An 8042-nucleotide genomic window follows, 5' to 3' on the forward strand; every position below is an offset into this window, starting at 1 on the left:
ATTTAGCAATCGCGAGTTGCTGTCACACTACCTATCCCTTTTGACTCGATCATTGTTTGTTTATGCATTATTGCATTGGACATTTTATATCAGTGCGCTGGTAATTACGTTTTTACTTTGCTTTGAAATTGTAAATACCTAACTCATTAAAATGTAATCCCAGTATGACAACACAATGAACAAACAATACGGTTCGATTCAACGCTCACAATTAGGCTACTGAACATATTTACATAATGGTGCCACTGCATGTACATTGTAGGTTTGATTACTTGCTGAATAAGTACATCCCTTGGAGTCAAATCATGGGCACCATTGTGCTAAACTTTAATGATATCTCCAAAATACAATAATAAAGTTTCAGAAATAAGGCTTCAAAAATTATGCTAATACTGTAAAAGCTGAGTTGTAGTTTGCTTTGATGTCAGCGACCTTACTCCAAGCCTGTCAACTTTCACACTGGGAGGAAGAGAAAAAACTCCAGATTTTTGGGGACACTCCACGCCTATCACTCGATTTCATAAATTCCAAGTTTTTCAGAGAACTCCCGATTATTACATTATGTCTTCAATTTTCATTTCTTCTGAACAAGAAACGTCCTACATGTTCTGTTTTATCACCTGTGAATTATTGTTGTAACAAAATAATTACTATAAAGAAATCGCTACTTCAATAAATAGAATGTTAATTTTAAACATTATTCACATAAATTAATGATTTTTTTACCTCTACAATAATATAGAAATAAAACAAATAAACCAGAACAAAAAATAAACCACAAGAATAAAATCATCCACAATTAATTTAAATCCCAAGAATGATCACTACAAATGCTGTAACTCCATATGCTGTAGCGCCATTCCCACAAAAGAAACTTACACGAGTGAACACCTGACATTGTTATACCGTATATACCAATGTTAATCACCATCATTAAATTAAAAGAAGGAATGAAAATACATACCACGCAGCAAATGTGTCCTCAAAAAACTAATTCAGAATACGTTTTATAATAAACAATACTAATTGCTTTACGAGTCGACAATAAGGGAATAAGGTCGGATACACAAGGAGGGGAAAATAGTTGCCACATGTACGGTACCATGAGGCTGGCTTTTTTGGTACCTTTAGTTTTAAAAAAATTGGTTATCCTTTGCTGGTGCTTGCGTAACACAATAGTTACGTAGAACATGGTTTCTTTGAATCATGACGGAGGGCCAATCATTTTCACAAAATAGTTAACATGGATAAGGATTAATTTTTAATTAGTCGCACTGGCTTTTTTGCTTGTTTATTTAAGACTAATCTTTCTCTATTATGCACTTTGACCACAGCTGACCAGAATATAAAAATAGGGCAAGACCTGGGGGAAAATAGAGCGTGTCACAGGGAGAAACGTTAAGTCTTTTTACATGCATATTGGACCAGGAAGATCAATCAATAATTATAGAAAACAAGGCTTTAAAAATGCCATGAAAAACCTCCTGATTTTATTTCCCAATCTCTTTTTTTTATTATTCAGTTTCCCTACTTGGCTTTTTAAAAGTTCATAGGTATGCCCGTTTTACAAAACTACAGTAATCGTGCTAATATGGAATAAATGGCAATTACACATCAATATCCTGTTATAGTTACCGGTCAAAATTCCCTCTTATCACAAGCCAGTTTCGGGGTTTTAATGATTAACAGGCCTGTACCGCTGTCGCAAAACGAAAGACAAATTTGCCAACTATCAACATAGGAGACGCCGGAACATCAAGCTTTACATTGTGTGGAAAGTTATGATGTTTGTTCAGCTAAAACACAAAACCTAAATTGATCTTAGTTGATCTATATGAGTATTTTAGCCTTTATTATTACACTCTTCATAAACATGTAAGTTATGATGGTTATGTGCCTTGTACAATTAAACGTGCATACCTTTTTAAAATTATTACCTCAATTTTTAGGATCACTAATAACATTGAAAATAACTAACTCGTGAGCTCATGATTCAACATAAATGAAACAGCTATTAAGGACTAGCTGAAATGTTATCTGGTAGAATGCAATTTGGTTGAAACAATAAAGCGAAATCTGCATCTAATATGTTTGGGAATAAGTAAGGATTTAAGTGACGCTTTGCACTGTGTAAATACTGTACATTATTGTTCAGCATGGTCTCCCTGGTAAATTCAACCGGCTCGCGAATTATGAAGTCTGTATTTACCTTTATTTAATTTTGTGTTGGAGAAATCAGAAAATATACACATGAAAAATAATAACAAAATCAATCACAGTACTTTATAAGAGTTTAATAATTGTTGGGTCACCGAAAGTTACTTATTTACATGCCTATGTCTTAGGACACAGAAAAAATTATTGTTTCGTGTCCCAAGATTTACAGCCATTACAATAGTCAACAAACAGACATAAAAACTGTCAAGTTTAGACATTGGCCCATGATATGCCCCCCACCTTCCATGGCCTTTATTTTTTCCTAAATTATTCGGCTTAAATGCGAGTATATATAGTACACTCTTTTCCAACAAAATTTCATAGTTATGGCCATTGTTTGACTTGAAACTTAACTCTTCTGTTGTACTATATTGGAGACATCTGTGCTCTCTCTCTTATATATATATATATATATATATATATATATATATATATATATATATATATATATATATTGCATGTTAAGCATCGTTTTTGACACGATTACATTTTGCATTTACCAGATTTCAAATGCATCTTGAACACCTTGTCACAAAGGGTCACTTATGATGTGCATTCTATGGACAAATTCTGTTTTAGCCACATAAATTACACAATTCTATTTTGTTGTTATAAATGCATATCAGACCAATCATAAAAACTGATGATATTAACAACTAAATAAATATTTTTGTAAATTTTCATGAAGGAAAATGTAAGTCTATTAGCAATGATACAGTACCTCTCACCGTTGTAAGCCCCATCACTTGAGCTTTAAGTGTAACCTCCAAATTATATAGAACATTCTAGAAATCTAAAAGAGAAACTCCAGAACCAATCTGACTACATCATTGGTTCATGTGTGATTCTCTTCCTTTTTTTTCTTAGATACTTGTAAAGCTATGCACAGTTCCCTCTTGGGAAATTGCCTTTTCATTTTTTCCCCAATTTAAATGAGCCACTGTCCCCTCATCCCTTATATTATTGAGTTGCAAAATTAGCTTCAAATGTAGATTAGGGGACTTTATTGTACTGTGTCATCTAGCAGTGCTCATAATCAGTCTTCCTACTTCCCTCACCTGGTGTTGATTCAAGTAATTTCTCTGGTGTAGTAGTTCCAGATTTTCATATAGTATTTTCTTTGGTGGTACTGATTTCGTTCTTTTGCATAGGTAAAGGATCACTACCTTTTTGTGGTTTTGGAATTTTAATTCCTTTTGTTCATTGTTGTGGAAATTGAATAATTAATAGCACTTGTTTACTTGAGTACCAAGTTTAATTCAGATGCCAGACCAGGATGATAGCTGTATTGTGTCTTTAGGGAATACAACTTACTCTCATTGCCCAACAAAAACTAACAAAAGCACTTAACACTTTAACGCAGACTTAGCCCTTTAACCAAACCAGAATTTTTTTGTACCTCTGATCCACACCAAACAACTGTTTCCACCAATTCAAAATTCTGTATAGAAATTTACTAATAATGTATTGTAGCTTCTGGGCAAAATAACTAAATGGGCGTTTAATAAAAAATTTATTGTGCATTTCTGATATACACCAATGCATATAAAGATTCTAAATATATTTATATATTTCATTATGTGCCAAAATAAAGATCTTGTTTTAATAAGAACACATTTTTTTTAAAAAACATTCCAAGTTAAAAATTTATCTTATGAGAATTATTTCTAACCACTAAATCACATTTTAAATTCTTGAATACAAGTTTTATTGCACATGTTTAAATAGTTTGATAAATGCCTTGAATGCCCGAAGCATTTATTTATCATAAGGTTTATGCATTTTTTTTGATGGCATTTCATATAGTCTTTGTCATTACTCCTGCATTATTTTAAATGTTTAGCTTGTATTAGTAGCTTAAAAACAATATTTTAAAAAAAAAACATTTTCTCCTGAAACACTTCCAGATTTTAATTACTAAAAGTCAAGAAACCTGATGACCTTAAAAATTATAACTGAAGCAGCAGTTTGGGTCACTGTTTGTTGTTGTTAGGTTTAATGCTATTTTTCAGCACAAGATAGGCTATACGTGGCGGCCAGTATTAATAGTGGAGGAAGAACCCGGGAAAACCCTGGAAAGAACCACTGACCCACAAGAAGCTACTGGCAAGCTTTCTCACATACCAACATAGGCCGAACCTGCGACTCGAACCCAATTATAACTGAAGCAGCAGTCTGGGTCACTGTTTGTGTAGCAACAGTTGGACCCAAAGATAAAATACATTGGATCTGGTTTGATAAGGATTGAAAGTGAAGTGAAAAGGCTGTATGTGATTACCAAACATGGTCATCATAAAATCCTCTAAGGTGAGTGATGAGAAAGGCCCAAGAAATAATGATGGCCTTAACTTCATGGTCTTTCATCCTTATGAGTGGTCTCTCAGTAAAGAGACTTATATGCTCTCTTGATGGTTTTAGCAAATTCCATTTAGAAATGGTGGCTGCCTTAGCAACTAGATAATAGCCAACTTAGCTGCCATAACTGGGCAAAGGAATCTGTCTTAATCATCCCTAGCACAGATGCAGCTGAGATTGGCTCTGATCCAGGGATGAAGTCCTGCTGGAAGCTGATTTGTTTGCAAGGAAACCTGGCTAACATAACCAGGGAAATTGAATTGAATTCACACTGAACTACATGTATAATATCTCCCTTCAATTGATAAATGAGTAGTTCACTCCTGTGCACTGACATTACAGCTAGACAAATATGCATTTCAATGTAAGAGTTTTCAATGTAGCCTCATCTAAGGTTAATTTGGGTTTTTTTGTCAAAACCCACAAGAGATTTAGTTTTTGACACCATGTGAGAAAAGGGTCTCAGCAGCTCGAAGTACTTAGAAAGATCCCCCCACCCCAAGGCAGACGTGAGCCAATGGACTACTGGAGAACTGAAGAATATTTGAAGGGCAGCCCTATTGTCTTCACTGCAGTAATATAGGCCACTGGCCCAAATTACAGAATGCATGTAACTTAACAAATAAGCATGTGACTAAAATTCAAAATTTATATACATAAGCATAAAATGAACTATATCATTAATTTTACATTACAATATTCTTGGAGTTTTCTTTCTCTCTTCAAGATCATATAACAATTTATATTCTTTGCATGGCAGATAAACAAACAGTAGCAGGCATATGAAGATGGAGAGAGAAAAAAATGTACATAAATAATGAGCAATGTCATAATCATCGTTTGTTTACAAATCAGGTAGTACCATTCTATGCTTATGTGGATATATTGTAAGTGTAGATATTGAGTTCACTGTACATTTCTTTCTAGGGTTTTTACATAAAAGATATATAGATTACAAAGCAGTTAAAAAGCTCTACACTCACAAAGTGGTACAAGAGGGACTGTATCTACTCAGCATATTGACCCCAGCATTCAGAGAACTAACTATGCTTGCAAAACAAGATACAATGGATTTTCTTTAAATTTTGACATTTTTTCTTGACTAAAGTCTAATTTAATTAGTTTTTGAAGACCCTTAAACTATCAAATTCATTAGTTTGTGTACTCTAGGTTTGGATATCAATATCAGTACATCACTGAGTTAACAATTTCTTAAATATTCATCTTCTATACCCTGGTTGTACCAAGCCTCTCTGAAACCATAAGAAATGAGTAAATATTTGATTTCATGAGCCCGTATCTTACAACTTTTGACCATTGTAGTTGCAGATTGAAACTAACTTTCAGAAATCTACTGTTGAACATTTGAGAATTTTCGACTGTCGTTTTATTAGCTTCATAATATAGGCCGATTAGGACTGTTTCTCCCAATTCACCGATAGCAAAACTGGTTGCAGTAGATTGTTTAAGTTTCAACACAGAATTGCAGCAGTTTGCATGTACCCTCCAATATGAAATGCATTACTAAAGCCCCAAATTTCATCTGCATAGGATGGAATAGGCAGTATCATAATATTAATATCAAAACTGAAACATTATGTTCCACTTTTAATTTTACAAACCTAAGCAACTTTGCCTTTGCTGAGAATAAGATCTTAGATGCTTTTTCTGACAAAGGGGTCTCCATTGCAGAAAACCATGACATTTATTTTGCCCAAATTAACCTTTAATACTCATTCATCACAATAAGATACAAGTCAATTAAGTATGTCCTGCATCTTAAATGGTGTTTGATAGAACTAATTCTCTGGCATGCAGTAAAAGTTTTCACATGCCATTAATATCTACATTATAGCTGTCGTTAAAGAATGTACTTTGAAGGTCATTTAAAAATAAAGGTAATGGTGGCAGAATGCAACCTTGACAAAGATATGTGTCCTTTGGTGCTCCCAACACAACCTTTAATCCACATTTATTGCTTTATCTGTTCCGAATTGATCAATCAGTTTTCCTCTTGAAGGTTCCTCTTGCCCTTGGTTTGAGGTGAAGATCTATATATATCTATCTACATCAACCTGTTTGATTACTTTCTGGGTGGCCAAAAAATACCAGTAGAATTCTGGCAACTTGATCTTTGAGGCTTCTCAACTGCACCATTTGGAAGGGTGTTGATCTGTAATTTGCAAATACAAACCCTCATTTATCATGGATAAAGGACCCATGAATCTTCTGTAATGCTCAACCAGGCCTGTGAAGATGGCCAATCAAGAACCTACTTGTATTGAACAGGTTTCAACAGGCCAGTAACTAACATCAGGGACCTATGTTGGTGATCCTAAAATCCTGAGAAGCTACGGTAGGAATGAAACTGCCAATAAAGTCTTATATTCCATGGGTGCAGCCCTAAACGTTTCCTATTTCTGCAGAGGTGGAGGGGCTCTGCCAACAAGGCTGTGGTTATAGACAATGCATACTTTGATGTCTTTGCTAACAAAGATGTCTTTGCTCCAAACACTGAGCAGATAACAATTCTTCCTTCAGAAAACTAAAGGAAGTCATTGAGAACAGACCAGCTTGTGATGCTATAGTCACTAAAAATCTATCCGTCCACTCTAAAAAAAATCTGATTTAACACAGCAACCCAACAGCTTGGATAAAATCCCCATTGCAAAGCTATCTAGAACAGGAGGATATGGTTTTCTCATTGCAGAAAGAGTAAACTTAATAGTGATATATATGTATTACTGATATTAAAAATATGTTTTGCTAAATGTCTTGATAAACAAACCATCCTATTAAATAAACTTGTGCCAGTAAAATGTGAAACGTAGGTCACAACAATAAGCTTTTTTGTCATGGTGTGCAATGAATAAACAGGCATACAGCCTTCTAAATGAATGATTCTAGAATGAACAAAGATCAAGAAATAAAATTTAAAGTCAGTTAAACATAAATGCTGTAGTACTCATCAACATGCATTTTCTCGTTACATTTTATGATTATACGTAAAAGTATCATGTATCAGGGTGCACAGTAATTCTGACCTTTGGACCACAAAACTAATAGTCATTTTCATTATACACAGTGCAAGCCATCTACCAAGTCTGAGCACATTATTTAGAACTAAAGTTGTTTTGTTGATACAAAGTTTTTCAGTAACAGTGACCTTGAACACTGACCTCAAAATGTATAGGCTTCTTTCTAGCCCCATGTGCAAATTATCGCCAATGTCAGGCCATGGAAAGCAATTTTCTTCTTTCAGTCACAGCAATCAGGACATTTGGTCCCCAAATATTATAGGATTCTTCCATACCCAAACTGCAAGCCATCCACAAAGTTTACATAAGGTCTGTTGTCTAGAGCTTAAGTTATTGAGCAGAAATCAAATGGGCTAATAAACATTGTATTATTTTAAACACAATCTACTGATAAGCATATAACAAGTTAACTATAAAAAAAAGAAGATAAGC

Source organism: Sinohyriopsis cumingii, chromosome 16 (assembly GCF_028554795.1).
Source record: "Sinohyriopsis cumingii isolate HCF-2022 chromosome 16, ASM2855479v2, whole genome shotgun sequence".
Lineage (NCBI taxonomy): Eukaryota > Metazoa > Mollusca > Bivalvia > Unionida > Unionidae > Sinohyriopsis > Sinohyriopsis cumingii.